Here is a 20610-nt window from a genome sequence, read left to right as displayed (position 1 = left end):
CCTTGACCACACCTCCTCCCCTTGAGTAACCACCCCCTCACCTGCCTAACAGGACTCGGACCCTTCCCCAGGGCCCTTCCCCAGCCAATCGGCTGAGGCCATAGCCATTACCTCACCAACTGCCCCTAGGCCTTTGTCCTTTTGAAACTCGCTCTCTTTCCCTGGTATCTCACCGCTGCCTCGGTGCAGGTAGGGGATTGAGCTCGAGCTAGCTCGAATAAAGGCTCTTTGCTTTTGCATCGGACTCGGCTCCCTAGTGGTCTTTGGGGATCATGAATTCTGGGCATAACAGTGGTTGCCAGAGGAGAGGTGGATGGGGCGACGGGGTGGGGTGGGGGGGAGATGGTGAAAGAGGTGAAGGGGATTAAGAGTACACTTAATGTGATGGCAGTGAGAAGTGTATACAGTTGTTGAACCACTATATTGTGTGCTTGAAACTAATACAACACTGTACTTTAATGGGAATCGAATATACACATACTTATACATCTATATAGAGATACATAGATACATACTCGAATTTTAAAAATAAATAAAATTTTAAAAGAATTAAGAAAGAATGATCATGTTTAAAAACTATTAGTATACTGAGCATTTCCCGTGTATTGAGCTGTTTTATGTGTGTTAACTTGTTTCATTTCATTTCAACCCATTTCATCATTTAGTATATAATTCTTCATCATCAGAGCTATATTTCTAATGTAATTAGTCTAATCATTTAATGTACATTGATAGACATGAATCTATTAATATTTAATTACTTATGCATTAATAAAAGCTAGTATTTTATTGCTCATAATATGTAGTCATTTAATTTACAAAAGTGAAGCCTTGGGGTTGTGTTTTTGTTTTTTGTTTTAATTTTGTTAAAGCCAATAGTTAATGACACTAAGCGCTAACATTTACTGAGCCCTGAGCATGTGCCAGGGATGGTTCTAAGCATTTGACACGCACTATCTCATGATTAAATTAAGGCTTACAGCAACCCAGAAACCAGTACCATAATTATCCCCCATTTCACACTTGGGGAGATTGAGAAACTTGTTCTAATTCACAGAGATGCTACGTGATGGTTGGAGCTGGATTCAAACCCAGATTGATAGGACTTTAGAGCCAGCAAGGAGTAGAGTTGGAAAACACAGATGTGTGTGTGGTGCAGCCATGAGGGTAGCTGACTGAGGTTTAGTCCAATCGGGTGGGTGGGGTGGCCACAGTACCCAGCCCAGAGGAATGAAAACAAATCAGAAGAGGTAAAATCAGGTCCCGTATTTTTCTTTAATTTTTTAAGTGTATTTATTTATTATTGAGAGAAAGAGAACACAACTGGGGAGAGGCGGGGAGAGGCAGAGAGAGACGGAGACACAGAATCCAAAGCAGGCTCCAGGCTCTGAGCTCTCAGCACAGAGCCCTTGAGCTCTCAGCACAGAGCCCTACGCGGGGCTCGAACCCACAGACCGTAAGAACATGACCTGAGCTGAAGTCAGACACCTAACCAACTGTGCCACCTGGAAGCCCCAGGTCCTGTATTTAAAAAAAAAAAAAAATTCTGGAAGCTTCCCCAGTTCAGAATTGCAAGTTACAGACCCATGTGCTTCAGTGTCAGCACCTCCAGAAGGTAGTTTATTTAAATTCTGTTGTACTGGGCTCCTTATTCTTGTCATGTGCAGATTTAAAACCAGCTTCAAAACCACTTCAATCTTTACAATTCTGAGGAACTTCCCAGGGCTTAGAGTGAGCCACGTCAATGGTCCTTTCTCCTGAAAGTGCGCTTAAGTTGGTTGAGTCTCTGCAAACCCCACAGGTTCCTAAGGCCTTTTGGATAAAAAGTGGCTACAGATTAAAGCCTAGTTTGTGAACAGTGTCTTTCACAAAAGGCCCTCAAATACTCTGCAGTAATGCTGAGAACGTGCAGTTAACGCATTTAGAATGGATCTTTCATTTCAAGGTAGCATTTTTGCCTTCTTTCCACTCTGCTGGAATTTGTTTCATTATTTATCCTTTGGCTCTGCTCCTCCAAAAAAACTTGTTTTTTTGAAATCTAATCCTATGCCATCCTTCACCCCCCTCCACTCTTCTCCCCCTCCCCTGCCTCCCCCCACTCCACTGCCAATTAAAAACAAAAAAAGAACTATTAGCCTTAAAAAGATTTCCAGTTCATAAAATTTCCCATCCTTTCTGATGTCAAGGCTAAAAAGAACTGGGTAATGATAAGAGCTAACAGTGAACAACGAGCATAGTTACCCAAGGGGTCAAAGGGATTTTCCATCTCCGTGAGTTTCCAGCTTCCCTGTGTCTTTTGGGGGTTCAGTTTGCCCTACTTTGGTTTAGACCCGCCCAGCAGCCGCCCGAAGAGCAGGGCTAGGGTGACACCAGGGGGTACCTAGGGCACAAAGTTTAAGGAGACACATACTTTCAGGGTTGTGCAAGTGCCCTAGGCTCTAAGCCCAGCCTTGCCTAATGGTCCCTACCTGCATGGCAAGCACCTGATGAGGTGTTTGGGGTGACAGTGAGGTTCACAGGGTCCAGAGCTGTTGGCCAAGAAAGTATTCTTGAAGACGTCTATTGTGCAAAAAGGTGATTTTGTTAAAGCATGGGGACAGGACCCCATGGGCAGGAAGTGCTGCCCTGACCATGAGGAGAGACTGGTTGTATACTCTGGAGCTGGGGGGCAGTAAAGTCCAGGGGAAGTTTCCAGTGAGATTTTCATATGCTAAAGAAGCCTCCCAGGATACTGGAGGCTTAGCTCTTGTCAAGCTAGGGTTGTTGCCCCTCCAGCAAAACATGAACATTAAGACAGCAGGGAGATCCCTGAGAAAAGTTTTACTCTGTAGGCCTCAAGTATCTGTCAATGGGCTGCAGGCTGTAAGGAAATTGAGTTCCAGCTGCCATTTCCTTCTGCCTTTGTTTCCCACATCACTCCCACCCTACTTCTCTGTTCAATAGCCTCCTCAACAGCCAGAGTGAACACTTAAAGTTTATTTATTTATTCTGAGAAAATGAAAGAGAATCCACAGCATAGAGCCCAACGTGGGGCTTGATCTCACCAACCAGGAGATCATGACCTGAGCCGAGATTAGGATTTGGCTGCTTAACTGCCTGAGCCATCCAAATGCTCTAGCCAGAGCGAATGTTTTAGAGGATAAATCTGATCACATCACTCCCCTGATGAAACCCTCTGATGGCTCCCCAGTGCCTGCGGGTTAGAAGATAAACACCCACGAGGTGTTTTACAGAGCCTTTCAGATGGGACTCCTGCCCAGCACGCCCCTAGGGTCTCATGTCCCCCCTACCGCCCACAGTTCTGACGGCTCCCAGCTCCCGGAACCTGATGCATTGTCCAGTCTGGGCTTCACAGCTGCCGCCTCCTGTCACCTGAAACAACTTCTCTGCCTATTTTTTCCAAGCTACCCCCAACTCATTTTCCAGGTGTCACTGGGACACATATCAGAGCAGCAGATTAGGACAGGGGTTGAAATAAAGTCACAGCCTGGCTTTGCCTCCAGCTCTGCCACTTAACTGCAATGACCTTGGGCAAGCTACTTAACGTTCTGGGTTTGAATTCTCTTGCCCATACACTGGTGGCGAAAGGTTCGCTCCATGAATTGACAAGGGATGAGAGGCTTTTAAAAGGTGACCCATGTAACATTCTAAGATCTGTACCTGGTACGTGGCTAGCACTTGATGTGTCAGACATCACTATGCCCCCTTCAACAGAGTGAGCCCCAGATCTGTCTGAGAAGCCCCTCCTTAAGTACTTCTGGAGCACCTGTTCTTAATTCCATCTTCTGTTACCATTATCATGGTAACAGAGAGATTGGGTCTGTCTTGTTCACTGCTGTCCAGCTATATAGTGCCTAACACACAGTAAGTGCGAATAAATACATGTGGAACACATGAGCCAATCGTACAAACGACGGGGCCACTGCGACAATACCCATCACAGCTCCAGGACGCAAGCAACAGAAGATTTAGAAGAAGCAACAACGTTCTGCTAACAGAATTCACTGCTAAATTTGAAAGCCTCAGTTGTACCAAATATCAATTCAACCAAATGTGAACGGATTGTGTGCCGGCCATTGTGCTCTGCAATAGGAAAACACAAAGATGAAGAAATCTTTGCCCTAAGAGGTGCTTCAAACTCCAGGTCACCATCTCTCCGCGCTGAAAGAGTGGCTCTGCTGGTCTGGATCGCACAGTTTCAAGAATACGGTATCTTGAAGCAGACGTATCTGGGTTCACATCCCATAGCTTCCTGGTTTGTGAATTGTGGGACCAGAAGCAAGTCATGTCCCGTTTCCCTGAGCTTCAAGGCTTTTCATCTGGAGGAGGCAGAAAAATAGTACCTGTGACAGAGGGTTGCTTGTGTGGAGGCAATGAGAAAACCCACAATGTTCACCTAAGCAGAAGGCGTGGCAGATAGAAAACAGGGGTATGTTTTTATTGTTAGTATTACTGCCGTCCTCAGCCCCTCCCTGGACTCGCTCCACGTACCCTAGCTTCCGCCCTAATCTCTGCTACCAGCTTGCTTTCTTTTTCTTACTGCTTCAACTTAGAGACAGAAAAATACACATCTGAGCCTCAGAACTACTTGGTACCATGAAGCAAAGCTGAGCTTTTGTACCCAGAAGAGCATCAGGACACTTTTAATATCATGCTAATTGCCAACACGGTGCCACAAGGCAGGCCAGACTTGGGGTTTTGTGATTTTCCTTTTGCTGTTTTTGGAAGGATTCTAAGAATCCATGTCTTAGTATGGCCGGTGGCTCATGGCCCTGTGATAATCCCATGGGGATGACTTTGTCTTCTGTGGCAGATTTTGAAGAAGTTAAAAAGTTTGTTGTCTCTCTCTCTCTGAGAAGGTTCTTCTTTCCTGGTATACAGTATTGCTTATGGAAGGCACAAAAAAAGGGCACAAAAGGAATAATAAATAGGTCTTGCCTCTCATGCTGTCTCTTATTGATTGTTGGTGGGTGTCTGAAGTATCATCTTAAAAAGCACTCTGATGCAGCTTTAGGTTTCTGTGGGAAAGAGCACATTGATTGATTAGTCATGTCTGCCCTGGGTGGGGAATGGAGGTGGGGGCGGGGGGGGGGGGGCAGGTACTGTGCCAGAACTGAACATCTCTAGCTGAAAAGCACTTTTTCCAGATAGACGATTCCATCTCCTCTCCATATTCCCCAGGCTTCTTACTTCTCTCCATTTTACCTTACTGTCTGATTCCACTGCAGTATGGCAGTTCAAAAATCAAGTTACTATTAGTTCAAATTGATTTCTTTTGATTTGAAGAAAAGAAAGCTTCAAGGATGATTCACAGAAGAAGAAAACCCTCTCAGTAATGAAGTAGAGGCCATTCATTGCCAGCGAGATCGATGGACCACCTCCCACTCAGGGCCTCCGATTTCAAAATCAAGATGCTTATTCGACCAACTTCATAATGAGAAGGAAAATAAAAGTAATCATCGTAGCTCAATTTGGCGAACAGGTTCTACTTGCCAGGCATCGTGTCTGCTCGATAATCCTTTAACCTTTAAAAAAGATACATTCCAATGCTAAAACCTTGACAAATGTTGAATTTGGGTGATGGGTGGATGGGAACTGTATTATATTACCCTTGTGTACGTTTGAAATGTTTCACAATAGGAAGTTTTAAACACATGATGCCAGATATTCTGATTTCATTGGTCTGTGAGAATCTGGGCATCAAGTAGCCTAAAAAATGTCCCACCGGTTATTGTTTTGATGACCCTGGTGTGAAATGGTCAGCCCACAGTCGCACAGCTGCTGAGTGGCTGAGCCATAATTCAACCCAGATCAACCTGAGCTCTGAGCTTGGGTCCCTAACCTCCTGTGCTAGATTCAGTCTAATTTTGGGGTGCCTAGGTGGCTCAGTCGGTTGGACATCTGACTTCGGCTCAGGTCATGATCTCACGGTTTGTGGGTTTGAGCCCTACGTCGGGCTCTGTGCTGACAGCTCGGAGTCTGGAGCCTGCTTCGGATTCTGTGTCTCCTTCTCTCTCTGCCCCTCCCCAACTTGTGCTTTGTGTCTCTATGTCTCTCAAAAAAGAAATGTAGATTTGGTCTAATTTTTTTTCAGCTTTATTGAAGTATAATTGACAAAAACTGTACACATTTAAGGTGTACAACGTGATGTTTTGATACATACATACACTGTGAAATAATTACCACAACCAAAGTAATGAACACATCTATCACCTCACATAGTTACAATTTTTTTATGAGAATAGTTAAGATCTACTTGAGGGCATATTTTAAGCTAACATTACAGTATTATTGACAGTCCCCATGCTGTACGTTAGATGTCTATGGCTTACTCACCCTGCATAACTGAAACTTTGCACCCTTTGACCAACATCTCCCCACATTCCCCATCTCCCAGCCCCTGGTAACCACTGTTTTTCTCTCTGCATCCATCCTTTTGACTTTTTTTAGATTCCATATGTAAGTGAGATCACGCAGTATTTGTCTATCTGTGTCTGGCTTATTTCACTTAGCGTAAGGTCCACTAGGTTCACCCACATTGTTGCAAATGGCAGGATTTCCTTCTTCTTTAGGCAGAAGAATATTGTTGTATGTATAATACCACATTTCCTTTAACCATCCACCCACCCACCCACCCACCCATCCATCCATCCATCCACCCACCAACACCTGAATTGTTTCCATATTTTGGCTACTGTGAATAATGCTACAGTGGACATGGGAGGGCAGGTATCTCTTGAAGATCCTGATTTCAACTCCTTTGGAACTGTACTCAGAAGTGGGATTGCTGGAACATAGGGCAGTTCTATTTTCAGTTTTTTGAGGAAATTCCATACTGTTTTTCATAATGGCTGTAACTTTTTTGTGGTTAAATATACATAGCATAAATTTTACCATTTCAACCATTTTCCAGAGTACCATTCTGTGGCACTAAATACATCCGCAATGTTGTGCAACCCTCACCACCAATCATCTCCAGGACTTTTCATTACCCCAAGTCAAAAGTGTTATCCATTGAATATCAACTCCCCATTCATGCCTCCCCCCAGCCCCTGGCAACCACCATTGTACTTTCTGTCTCTATGAATTTGGTTATTCTAGAAATGGAGTATTATTTGTCCTTTTGTACCTTATTTTGTGCCTTACTGTCTGATAAGATCTATCACCTTCAGGGTTCATCAATGTTGTAGCACTTGTCAGAAATTCATTCCTTTTTTAAGGCTGAATAATAAGTATAACTTTTTTTTTAAATTTTTAAAAATGTTTTTATTTATTTTTGCGACAGAGAGAGACAGAACATGAGCAGGGGAGGGCCAGAGAGAGAGGGAGACACAGAATCGGAAGCAGGCTCCAGGCTCTGAGCTGTCAGCACAGAGCCCGATGCGGGGCTCGAACCCACAGACTGTGAGATCATGACCTGAGCCGAAGTCTGACGCTTAACTGACGAGCCACCCAGGCGCCCCAATAATAAGTATAACTTTTTAAATAAACATTTCCTGACACTGGCATTGTGGTGATCAATGAAACATACTTTCTGGTATCAGTCAACGATCTCACAGCCTGGTAGTATGACAGACAGCAATGCATTAAGGTCCTAGAAAATGCACACACAGAGCTCCATGGAAGCTTCCAGTAGAAGTTTCCAGTAACTCTTCCACAGAGTTGCATCACATTATCCATGGTCATCCATAGGAGCTCAGGTCCCTCCCTGACTGTCCAGAGTAAAATCCCAACTCCACTGCCTTTTAGCTATGAGCTACAGGGCAAGTCACTTCTCTCTGGGGCTCAATTTTTCCATCTGTAAAATCTGGATAATATCCACCTCTGAGTTCTGATCAGGCCTAAATGAGTCAGTCCATGTAAAGCACTTAGAGCAGTGCCTGGCACATTATAAGTGGTCAAAAATGATGTAAATCAATCAACCGATAATACAAAGTAATTTCTGTCTGGGGCAACCTGTAGAGAATATAGCACTTAGGTAGGTTTTTGAAAGGCAAGATTTCCTTAAGGTAGGGTAGCCAGATCAAATACAGGACATCTAGTTCAATTTGAATTTCAAATAAACAACTAACCGTTTCTTAGAAGTCGCAACTACTGGATACTCCTCATCAAATGCTGACAAAAGGCAAGTTTCTGGGATCCCACATATTTGATACCTTAGAATACTTTAGTCACACGGATGAGTGTAAGTGAGATCGGCTGCTTGCTCCTAACTGAGCTGGACAAAGTGGCAAAAGAAAAGAAGAGCTTGAGACTTCAGAGTCAGCTCAAACTCTGCATAAATGACTTGAAAGAAACTCTTACCTCCTGCATCTCTTGTAGGGCTGAGATTGCTGAAATCATCTCGAGAGTCAATGAATTCTAGTACAAATTGAATTCATAACCTCACAGGGCGACTGCTGCTCAAGTGAGGGCACTGATTAGGAAGGACTGGAATCCTGAGACTTGCAAGGGGGCACATGAGCAGATCCCAGTGAATCTTGGGACAGGGGCCCCTAAATTGAGCAGAGTCTTTGCCAGACAAGCAGTCCATTCTCCCCTTCCCGTCCACCTCTACTAGTCTGAGGAGGTCAACCCTGCTTTGCTTAAAGAACCTGTGACAGTCTCCCTCGAGGTAGCTGTTTTACAATATACTTCTGATTCTCTTCGAGACCTGACCTCACCATCCCCGTTGGCTTCTAGATCTATGACCACTCAGGTCAGAGCAGGTCCCAAACGGGGGGAGGTATAAACTGTGACCCATGGGGTGGGGATGAGGGAGGCCTACACTCCAAGAGAACTACAGGACTTTTAAAAATTTATACATAGAAACCTGGCAGATTTCATGGGAACAGATATTAAGGGTGTGGGATAATAGTGGAAGGAATATAAATTCCCCAAATTTTCTTTTCTTTTCCCCAAATGTATTGATTTGAGCCCACTGAGTAGAGATTCTGCAGCTTAGAGGGTTAGAAAGAGCTCTAGGGGCACCTAGGTGGCTCAGTTGGTTGAGCATCCAACTCTTGGTTTTCCGTTCAGGTCACAATCTCAGTGTTCATGGGTTCGAGACCTGCATTGCGCTCTGAGCTGGCAGCGCAGAGCCTGCCTGGGATTCTCGCTCTGTCCCTCTCTCTCTGTCCCTCCCTTGCTCTCTCTCTCTCTCTCAAAATAAATAAGCACTAAAAAAAATAAATACAAGTCTTCGAAAGAAAGAAAGAGAAAGAAAGAGAGAGAGAAAGAATGGAAGGAAGGAAGGAAGGAAGGAAGGAAGGAAGGAAGAGAAAGAGCGAGCTCTAATGGTTTGCTTGGTCGGCTGGCTGGAGCAGGAAGCTGCCCACGGCAGACAAAGCTGGGACACCAGCGCACTGACGTTGTGCTGCAGAGGAAGGCAGAGGGAGGTGTCCAAGGCCCAGGGCTTAGGGAGACTGGAACGCCAGAGTGGATTTATCGTGGAAGACTTGCTCATCTGCCTCGGGAGGGTCACCACAACTGTGAGAAATAAATCAGTGAGGGGAGCCCCAGCATCCTTACAGAGATTTGTGGTCGTCCTTCTCTGTACGTCAGAAATTACGGTGGGAAATGCAGCTAAGTGGGGGATTTCTAAGTGCAGCGGGGACAACGGGATCCTGGGGTGTCGGGGCCCAGTGGCGGCTCTTCATCAGCAAAGGCAAGGTGGGCATGGTTACAGTAAGGGACAGTGGAGTCAAAACGGTCCTCAGAACAGTCAGACACGCAGACTTACAGGGCTGGCCAGCTGATCACAGTGCCGCTGGAAAATAAATACAGGCACAGTCTACTAAATTCTTACTTGATCTGTAGAAACAGAAGAGTTTAGGTCAAGTGAAAAGAAGTCTAAGTTGAATCACCAAAACAGAGTGTGATGGCCCCTCAGTCAATTCCCAGACTTGAGCCAGCTGACAGAACCCGGGAACCTTTGAATGCAAGGGAAGCTTGCACACTGCCCTGCCCCCAATTTGTACTGTTGATCTTTCTCTCGGTCTTCCCCAGAGGGACCTATGACCTTATACCAGGCTGACTGTGCATGGGGGAAAAGGCAAGCATCAGACCTTTTGGGGACTGGCTGTGACTGACACTAATTCCAGGGGACACAAGACCTCACTATGATCCACTAGTCAGAGTAGGGGCTTATGGAGGTCAGGCAATCAGTCAGGAGCTCACCTCCTTTTCACAGTGAATCCTGCGGGTCCCTGGAGCCAGCCAGTGGTTTCATTTCTCCACGGCTAGAATGCACAATTGGAATAGACATGTTCAGGAATGGGCAGAATCCCTGAAACTCAAGTCCAACTGGGCATCCTGTATTTTTATTTACTAAGCCTGGCAACCCTACCTGAAGGAAACTCCAGGTGGGGGAAAACACGTAGTGCACAAACGTTTCTCTCCGAGGGCAGGAGAATAAAGTTTTGTTAGGAAGATTATGACCCTGAACTGGACCTCAAATGGCAAAAACCGGAGGCCAAAAGATGTGAAGTTCAGGGGAGTGAGGTGCTTGGGAAAAAGTTCTAGAAATTTCACTTTTTATTTTATTATTTTTTAAATAAATGTTTTAATCTATTTTTGAGAGAGAGAGAAAGAGAGAGATGGTGGGTAGGAGGGAGAAGGGCACAGAGGTGGGGACAGAGGATCTAAAGTAGGCTCAGCGCTGAAAGCAGAGAGCTTGATGCAGGACCCGAACCCATGAACTGCGAGCTCGTGACCCGAGCAGAGATCAAGAGTCGGACACTCAACCGACTGAGCCCACTCAGGTGCCCCTAAAATTTCACTTCCAGCCAGGTAGTCCATAGCCAAAACAACCTCCCCAAACCAAATGAAACCTAAGCCAAACCAGACCTCTGCAGTCCTTCCTCAGTTGATTAATTTCTAGGAAGTTCCCTTTACTAGGTCTGCTGATTACAAAACAAATTGTCTGTGATGATTTAGACCGCACAGTGCAGAGCAGAACATTCACATCAAAGGAATTGTATGCTTTGAGCTGACGCAAGAGCCGCCTTTGCGAATTTGCTGCTTGTAGTATGTGCCTTGAGGGCGGGAAGTGTTTAAAGTGCTTGAAGTAGTTTGAACTGGTCGGTTCGGGGGAGGGCCAACCACACGGTCATTTGGTGCTGGATACTAGAAGACCTGCGTGTGCACCTGCCCTCTATCACAGCAATTCCACTTGGACCAATTTATCCCAAAGCAAAAACCAGCTAACTGCAGGAAGATGCGTGTCCCACGATGTTACTGCAGTGACGATTAGAAGTAGAACCCCAGAAATCCCCTATATTGCTTCTTAAATGGCAAATTGAGTAGTGTTGAAACATGCATACAATGAAATGTTAGGGAGCCATCAAAAAGGTTTGTATGGGATTTTTTTCTTTTTTTTTGACAGAGGAAAAACGTTCCACATCCATTGTTAAATGAATAAAATTATAAAACTGGATCTAATACGCTCCTCTTTGTGTCTAAAAAGAAAAAGTACACATTCCAAGCAGAAGACAGACAATGGGGAAGAAATTCATAGACACGGATTCTGCGATGGGCTTATGAGGGATCACTGAATGTAGCTTTGGTCTTGTTCTGTACCTGCTTCTCTGTATTTTTCAAGCTCTTCTAAAATAAAGATGGCCTTTCTAAACAATCAAACCAGCTTAAAGGAAATAATACAAAGCTGCCAGGGCCTCATGGGAACTGCAAAGACTAGGACCCTGCTCTTTGACAGCTGTCTACACTGGGAGCCCCTGGGGATGCGTGAGGTTTTGTGAAGGCCGTGATTCCCCAGAGAGTCATTCTTGGCACTTTTCTCCCCTTGTCATATCGCCATCATCTTAATCCCACATCTGGAATACACTTGGCGTGTGTTAAGGAAGTCTTGTGATCCCACTGCGGACTGCCTTACTCTTGGTGTGTCCTTTTCCTGGTCCTCTGTCCTCCATCGCGTCTGAGGTTCTGACAACAGCTTGGGGATGGCTCTCGTCATGCCCACCATGTAGACCGTTTATGGTGTTGCTTTCCTGCTTGTTTTTTTTTTTAACCACCCAGTCTGTGTTACTCTTCTCTCCCTCCCTCCCTCCCTGCCACTTTTCAAATATTTGCCCAACCTGCCACCCATTGCACACTGACTGAGACAACTCAGGCTGGTGGCATTTTCTGGTTTGGGCTCCCGCATCACTTAACCCAGTGGTCTCCATCCTTGCTGCATCTTAGAATCACATGGAAGAGCTTCTTAAAAATACAATGCCAGGGCCCTCCCTCAGAGATTCTGATATACTTGATCTAGGATGGGAGTTGTTTTAAAGTCTTCCCCCAAGCGATTCTAACTCATGGCCTATGGTGAGAAGCCCTGCCTTTGCCCTTAGGCATCTGCAGGTCTAAAAGGAGAAAAGTCTCCAGGGAACCTACTTCTGCACAGGGACTCCCACTGGTCTGTGCTCTGTGCCCAAATGGAACCGACCAGCAAGCCCTCTGCCTCAAATTAACCCCGACAATCAAAAATGTTGCTCTTGCTGCTAAGGCTCTTGTCCAGATCGGAGGCTTGAGTCAGCTGAGAAATTCCCACTTGGCTCATTCCAGGATTGACTGATGTGTATTTTCTCTCCTAAATGCACAGAGCAGCACCCTGTATGTCTCTCTTCTGCTGTCACTCAGCATATCAGGGAGGCTGACAAGAATCCATCCTGCTCTCCCAGAATGCTCACCAGGCTCTGTCAGGTTAATTCCAGCTTTCTTCTTCTCTTCTGCTTCAGGACCTCATCATCTCTTTCCTGGATGTGTATAACAGCCTCCTAACCAGCCTCCCTCTGGTCCCTGCCGCATCCCTGTCATGTCATGCCACAGGGATCTTTCTAGATTCTCTGTCCCCTGGCCATGTCATTCCCTCACATCAAAACCTTGAATAGTTCCTAACCACCTGACTTGTAACACTGTTGATAGAATAATCTTTGTGAAATTAATTGTAACTGTCATATTTTTTGGAGTTCTTACTATGTGCCAGGCACTCAGCGAAGCACATTACATGCACGGGCTTATTTTTCAAAATGTTTCATTACAAAAATGTTCAAACATACAAAAAAGGAGAAAGAATAACACAGGTGCCCACTCTCTTCTCCATAATTTTCAAATTCAAAGATCTCTAAAGTCCAGAAGTTTATCATGCATCTGGTGCTAAAACTCATTTGGTAGAAAAGCTGACCTGAGTGAGCATGAAATGGTGTCTCGATTTAACCCACTTAGTGTGAATATTCAAACATATTGTTGCAGGCATATTAGTATGTTATATTATGGAGTACTCTCCAGACTTTCGTTAAAGGTGTGATACAACATACAGTTGCACTTGAATGCCTTTCCAAAATCTAGAAACATTTGAAATAAAAAACACAGCATTTTTAGAACTGTATGCCTGTACAAGGAGCACCTATGTACCTGCAACAGAGATCAGCAACTCCTCACATTTTGACATACTTGTTTTTTTGTCAATTTATAGATTGCATATAGATAGAGATGTATAAAGATCTAATGATACAGATATATCGATGATACATGTACAGATATAGATGATGCAGATAGATATGATGGTGGTCTCCTCCTAAAAATATATCCATATCAAATCCCTTCAACCTGTGAATGTTACCTCATCTAGAAAAGAAGTCTTGGCCAACTAATTTTTGACAAAGCAGGAAAGAATATCCACTGGAATAAAGACAGTCTCTTCAGCAAGTGGTGCTGGGAAAACTGGACAGCGACATGCACAAGAATGAACCTGGACCACCTTCTTACACCAGACACAAAAATAAACTCAACATGGATAAAAGACCTAAATGTAAGACAGGAAGCCATCAAAATCCTCGAGGAGAAAGCAGACAAAAACCTCTTTGACCTTGGCCACAGCAACTTCTTACTCAACATGTCTCTGGAGGCAAGGGAAATAAAAGCAAAAGTGAACTACTGGGACCTCGTCAAAGTAAAAAGCTTCTGCACAGCAAAGGAAACAATCAGCAAAACTAAAAGGCAACCGACAGAAAGGGAAAAGATATTTGCAAATGACATATCAGATAAAGGGTTAGTATCCAAAATCTATAAAGATCTTATCAAACTCAACACCCCAAAAAATGAATTATCCAGTGAAGAAATGGGCAAAAGACATGAATAGACACTTCTCCAAAGGAGACATCCAGATGGCTAACAGAAACATGAAAGAATGCTCAACATCACTCACCATCAGGGAAATACAAATCAAAACCACAATGAGATACCACCTCACACCCGTCAGAATGGCTAACATTAACATCTCAGGCAACAACAGATGTTGGCAAGGATGCAGAGAAAGAGTATCTCTTTGGCACTGCTGGTGGGAATGCAAACTGGTGCAGCCACTCTGGAAAGCAGTGTGGAGGTTCCTTGAAAAATTAAAACTAGAACTACCCTACCCCAGCAATGGCACTACTAGGTATTTACCCAAGGGACACAGGTGTGGTGTATCGAAGGGGGATATGCACCCCAATGTTTACAGTGGCACTATCAACAATAGCCAAAGTATGGAAAGAGCCCAAATGTCCCTCGATGCATGAATGGATAAAGATGTGGTATATATATGCAATGGAGTATTACTCGGCAATCAAAAAGAACGAAATCTTGCCATTTACAACTACGTGGATAGAACTGGAGGGTATTATGCTAGCGAAATTAGTCAGTCAGAGAAAGACAAATATCTTATGACTTCATATGACAAATTTAAGATACAAAACAGATGAACATAAGGGAAGGGAAGCAAAAACAACATAAAAACAGGGAGGGGGACAAAACAGAAGAGACTCATAAATATGGAGAACAAACGAGGGTTACTGGAGGGGGTGTGGGAGGTGGGATGGGCTAAATGGGTAAGGGGCATTAAGGAATCAACTCCTGAAGTCATTGTTGCACTATATGCTAACTAACGTGGATGTGCATTTAAAAATAAATTAAATTAAAAATAAGTACAGAAATAAAAAAGAAAAGAAAAAAAGAAGTCTTTGCAGATTAAATTCAGGATCTTTATTTTTTAATATTTATTTTTGAGAGAGACAGAGAGAGGGCTCACAAGGAGGGGAGGGGTAGAGAGAGGTGGAGGACAGAAGATCCCAAGCAGGCTCCGCCCTGACAGTAGAGAACCCAATGTGGGCTCGAACCCACAGAGAGATCATGACCTGATCTGAAGTCGGATGCCTAAGTGACTGAGCCACCCCGGTGCCCCTTAATTCAGGAACGCAAGCTAAGGTGATCAACCTGGGTAATTCAGACCCTAAGTCCAATGACAAGGGTCCTCATAAGACACACGCAGACAGAAGAGGAGAGACAGTGTGAAAATGGAAGCAGAGATCTGGGTGATAAGACCACAAGCTGAGGAAAGCCGGGAATATGGGAAGTGGAAGAGGCAAGGAAGGACTCTCCCAGAGAGCCTCAGACCAGGAGTGGCCCTGCCCACATCTTGATTTGGGACTTCTGGCCTCCATAACTGAGAGAATAGATTTCTGTTGTTTCAAGCCACCCAGTTGGTGGCCATTTGCTGTAGCAGCCCTGGGAAATGGATACAGATTTAAATACAGACATAGATACTGACAATGTCGTGGACAAAGGCTGAGCCACTTGAAAGAACTTACAGACCTCAGGACCCTTCACTGCTAAATCCTTCCCTGCCTGCATCTTGTGTAGCCCCCCCAGAGCCCCGTGAGAGACATATACACGTTTTTTTAAACCAACTTATGCAGCCATCGCCATAAATCAGTTTTAAAACATTTCATCACCTTAACACGATCCCTCGTGTACATTTGTTGTTACTTCCCATCCCCATCCCGCATCCCCATCCCCAGGCAACCTCTAATCTATCCTCTGTTCATATAGCTTTGCCTTTTCTGAATATTTCATATAAATGGACCATACAATGTGTGGTCTCTTGTATCCAGCCTCTTTCCCTGAGCATGTGTTTTTTTAATGTTTATTTAGAGAGAGAGAGAGAGAACATATGCATGTGTGTGCAAGTGGGGAAGGGGCAGAGAGGGAGAGAGAATCCCAAGCAGTCTCCACACTGTTAGCGCAGAGCCCAACGCAGGGATAGAACTCATAAACTCAGCTCTTGACCTGATCTGAAATCAAGAGTCTGGCGCGTAACCAGCTGAGCCACCCAGGCACCCCCTGAGCATAGTATTTTTGCGGTTCATCCATGTATCTGTAGATTGTCTCTTTTTATTGTTGACTAGGATTCCACCATATGGATACACCACATTTTGCCTTTCCAGTTACCAACCAATGGACATTTAGGTTTCCAATTTTTGTCTAGCCCATGAAATGTTAACTTGGGGCTAATGGGGAGACTCCAAAGCTACCATCAACTCCTTGATATGACATGCAAAATGTATATGTGGGTGGTATGGGTGTGTGTGTGTTTCTTTTTCTGCCCAAGGTAACAAGATGAAAAATGGTCTGAGATCTACTATTGTTCCCATTGCAGAGGCCAGGAAATGGAGGCATATAAAAAGGATGCCCAGTTCTATTTCTTGCCACTCCTAGAGTCAGAGTCAAAACACGGGAATTGCCCCAGACCTGCGATGGAATGTATGAGCATGCATTCCAGAAGGAGAACTTAGGGAGTCGTGAACCCCAGCAGGAAGAAGGGGCTAAGGGCAGGCAGTGGCCCATGCCTTTGAAAAATAGAAGTTACCACAAGGATTCCCTGCAAGGAAGCATTTAGAAACAAGGAAATTGGGCACCCCTGCCATGCTCAAGCCAACAACAAGAGCTTCAGTGCCTGTAGGAGTTGTGCCTGTCCTACAATCTGATACTCTGTCCTTCCTGCTCCAGGTCGATGGAGTCAGCCAGCATCAGTCAATGAGGTGACTGGGCTAGGGTGGCTGTCTCCTCAGTGGGGACGCCTGCGTTTGTCTGAGCCAGATGACACAGGCAAACAGCATTACTGGGTCAGACGCAATGAGGTAGGAGCTGGCTGGGGAACTAACAAGCTCATAAATTGGAGAGGAATCAGACTATCAGATGGCAGAGGCAGGACACAACACAGCTACCCACTGGAGTCTCTGCCATAACTCAGGGAAAGCATAATATTTTTCCCAGGAAGGGGTCATCTGAAGAGCAAATCAAATCAGGATGCTCATTTAGAGGGGGAATTTATGTCTCTATTAGCAAAGTACCCCACGACACTGAGGAAGGAGCTGGGAGAAGAGGTTGGATCATCTGTGTTTCAATCTTCAAAGAGGGGCTCCCTTGGTGACAAGACCCTTCTGGCACTTGCAAGGAGTGGGGAGCTCAGAAAACCTGGCCAAGGGGCAGTCTGTGAGGTCCCTGAGGGATCCTGTTGGGGGCGTCAAGGAGAAGGTGGGACAAGCTGATGTTCCCCATCACCCCTCAATTTAATCAGGGTAATGAGTTGGTTTATAGAAGAAATTCTGAACAATTTCGCTTAGTATAAAGCATTCTGAAAAAAATTTTTGAAACCCCTATAGCACATCTTTCAGTTAAGCCACTGCAATTGGCAACAGCGTTCATTCAATGATGATAAATGAGCACTTACTGTGTAGAAAGCATTGTGCCGGGTACTGGAGACAAGGTGTGCACAAAACAAGTGTGATCTTTGACCTCTCGGAGTTTTCAGTCTCCTGGGGCACAGAGACACTGGAAAGAATGAATTCACAAAAAATATATATAATTATAAGTTGCCGTAAGTTTGATACAGAGAAGGGTAATATGAGACAGAACACCCGCAAAGAGGGAACAGGGTAGCCAGAGAAGGCTTCTCAGAAGAAAAGACATTTAAACTGAAACCAGAAGTGAGTGGGAATATTTGGAGAAAAAAGATGGATTTGTGAGGAGACCCAGCTGTTTCCTAAAATTCTACAATTTTCTCTGAACAAAACACCCACAGGCAGAGAGAGTAAGGTGACCCCCTAAGAATAAAAAGCCCATATTGTTTTAATTTCTTTTTTTCAATTTTTCTACTAATGGGCTCATTTCCTATAATGCCCAGTGCCAGCACCCTGGATGGCATCAAACACAGTGGAGGACTCAAAGACAATGGCCCTGCGCATGGCATTTGCATGGAGATGCTTCCAGGAACCTCAGGTAACTCATTCATCCATTCATTTGTTCAACAACATTTGCTGTTTATTTGTGATGGGCCAGGGACTGGGCTGGAGTAATGAGAGAGGTGTGAATCCAGATCTCATACACAGCTTAAAACAAAGTAAGGAAAGGCAAGTCAATGGGCAGTATGGGGAGGACACAAGGGACCCTAATGAGGGACTGCGGGTCACAGATTAACAGGTGGAGTGTCCTTGAGAGCATGCACAGTGGTGCCCAGCTACCTGGATCTGAAGCCCAGCTCTGTCACTCCCTGTTTTATCCCAGGTGAGTGGCTTGCCCTCTGTGCATCCCTTTCCTCCCTTTTAAAATAGTACCTCTTCAGATTATTATGAGGTTTGAAGTATTAATATTTGCAAAGCCATACATAGTAAGGGCTATAGAATTGTTTGATAAGTGGATTTTAGCAAGATGGAAATAAATGCATTTTACTTTTTAAAAAAAACTTTACATGTAGAAAGTATAAAGAACTATATAAATATAACTATGTAGTCACCAAAGTTGAGAAAAGTTATCAGATTCGTATAAGAGTGTGTGTGTGTGTGTGTGTGTGTGTGTGTGTGTGTGTGTGTGTGTGTGTAGCAACCCTAATCCCTGTGTTCTCTTACCTAGGACACCTCCCTTGCCCATTATTATGAACTTGGTATGTACGTGTCCCTTCTAGTCCATGTTTTTATGATTTATCACCTATATGTACTTATAAACTCAGGTGCCTGGGTGGCTCTGTCGATTAAGCATCCAACTTTGGCTCAGGTCACGATCTCCCTGTTCAGAGGTTCAAGCCCCGCATTGGGCTCTGTGCTGACAGCATGGAGCCTGCTTGGGATTCTCTCTCTCTCTCTTTCTCTCTCTCTCACTCACTCACTCCTTCCCTCTTTGCCCCTCCCCCACTCGTGCTTTCCCACTCTCTGTCTCTCTCTCTCTTAAAGTAAATAAATATATAAAATAAAGTGTCATCGTCAGTTCAGAGGGTCAGTTGCAGATTCAGCTTGACCCCATACTGCCAAAGTGCTCTCCACAGTGTTGCACAAGTTTCCAATCCCACCAGCAGTGTGCATTAAAGCATTAAACCTGGATCTTCTCAAGCAAGGTGAAGAACATGAAGCTGTTTCTGTATTCATTTTATTTCGAAGGACCCCCACCTTAGGTGAAAGTAATGACCAAACAGATTAAAATCCATTCACATCCTGCATTTTATGGTCTAAATTTAACTGGCCAACATTCAGATGGATTGGAGCTATTAGCATCTAAAGTGTCATGGCCTTTGTTCCCACATCTTTTGCACTTCCCCACCCTTAAACCTTTGTCCTTTTATCCCCTTCCTGTCTTCCACATTCTTTAGTTTGTATGTGGTTTCTCAGTTAATACATAGCTAATAGCTCTTACTTTTCTTGTGTTTTTAACTGCTTAAGTCTATGTGGATGTAAGAGTGAAAATTCATTTGATGGAAATACTTGCGTGTATTTAAAGACCCAATTGCTCCCCTGGAGCTTGTATGCTCAAAGGATGATTAATCTTGGGGAGGCTGGGTGGCTCAGTCAGTTAAGCGTCTGACTTCAGCTCAGGTCATGATCTCCAGGTTCATGGGTTTGAGCCCTCCGTGGGGCTCTGTGCTGACAGCTTGGAGCCTGGAGCCTGCTGCAGATTCTGTATCTCCCTCTCTCTCTCTCTGCCCCTCCTCTGCTCATGCTCTGTCTCTCTCGCTCTTTTGAAAATAAATATTAACAAATTTTTAAAAAGAATGATTAATCTGTGTAATAAACTGATTACTACAGTCACTACACTAAAAACAAAACAAAACAAAACAAAACCTGGATCTTTTCAGCCTGAAATAACTGTGTCCCAAAATTCTTCCAAAGATATATGGACCTTTACATCCATCTTAGTCTCTTATCCTTACCACATCTTGTGAGACAGGGCTTGAGAGTGCCAGAGGACAGAACTGAGGTGCAGGGGAGTCTCCAGGCTCGTCCACAGCTGTCAGGGTCTTTGAGTGGGAATCAGAGCATCGTGCACTCCTTTCAGTTATGCTGACCTTTAGACCAGTGGTATCTCAGCTGTGTTCCTTAGAGCAACAGGATTCTATGGTGTCATCCGAGTTAAGGGGAGGGGGTCATGAAAAAGAAGGTGGAAAGGGAAGATGACCAGAAAAAATTGTAGGTGCCCTCCCCCAATCTCAGCCCAGGTAGTTCTGCCCTAGCCTGTCTGCCCGCTTAGAAAGACTTTATTTGGGGAAAAAAGAAGAGTCCACTGCTTAAAAAGAGAGGGAAGGGGAAGCCTACATTTATAAAAGAATGTGAATCAATAATTAATAATCTTCCAAAACAGAAAGCACCAACTACTTAAAAAAGAAATTATACCAACTCTCCGCAATCTTTGTCAGAAGATAGAATCTGAGAGGTACATCCTAACTCATTCTATGAGGTAGGCATTACCCTAAAACCAAAACCAGATAAAGACATTATAAGGAAACTACAGACCAATGTCTGTCATGAACGTATACCAATATCTCTT

At 44.4% G+C, this 20610-nt stretch overlaps 1 long non-coding RNA gene across 1 annotated transcript; it reads right to left on the bottom strand.

The window, feature by feature from the left end:
* Window positions 1-3858: 3858 nt before the first annotated feature.
* LOC122209723 lies at window positions 3859-20273 on the bottom strand. Its single transcript, XR_006197722.1, has 3 exons — window positions 19997-20273; window positions 17531-17631; window positions 3859-5018 (listed from the first exon to the last, which is right to left on the bottom strand). It is a non-coding gene; the product is annotated as an uncharacterized LOC122209723 (long non-coding RNA).
* Window positions 20274-20610: the final 337 nt, after the last annotated feature.

The sequence above is a fragment of the Panthera leo genome, chromosome E3, assembly GCF_018350215.1.
Source record: "Panthera leo isolate Ple1 chromosome E3, P.leo_Ple1_pat1.1, whole genome shotgun sequence".
Lineage (NCBI taxonomy): Eukaryota > Metazoa > Chordata > Mammalia > Carnivora > Felidae > Panthera > Panthera leo.
The sequence above is the reverse complement of the archived record's forward strand: the minus strand, read 5'-3'. Positions and strand labels throughout refer to the sequence as shown.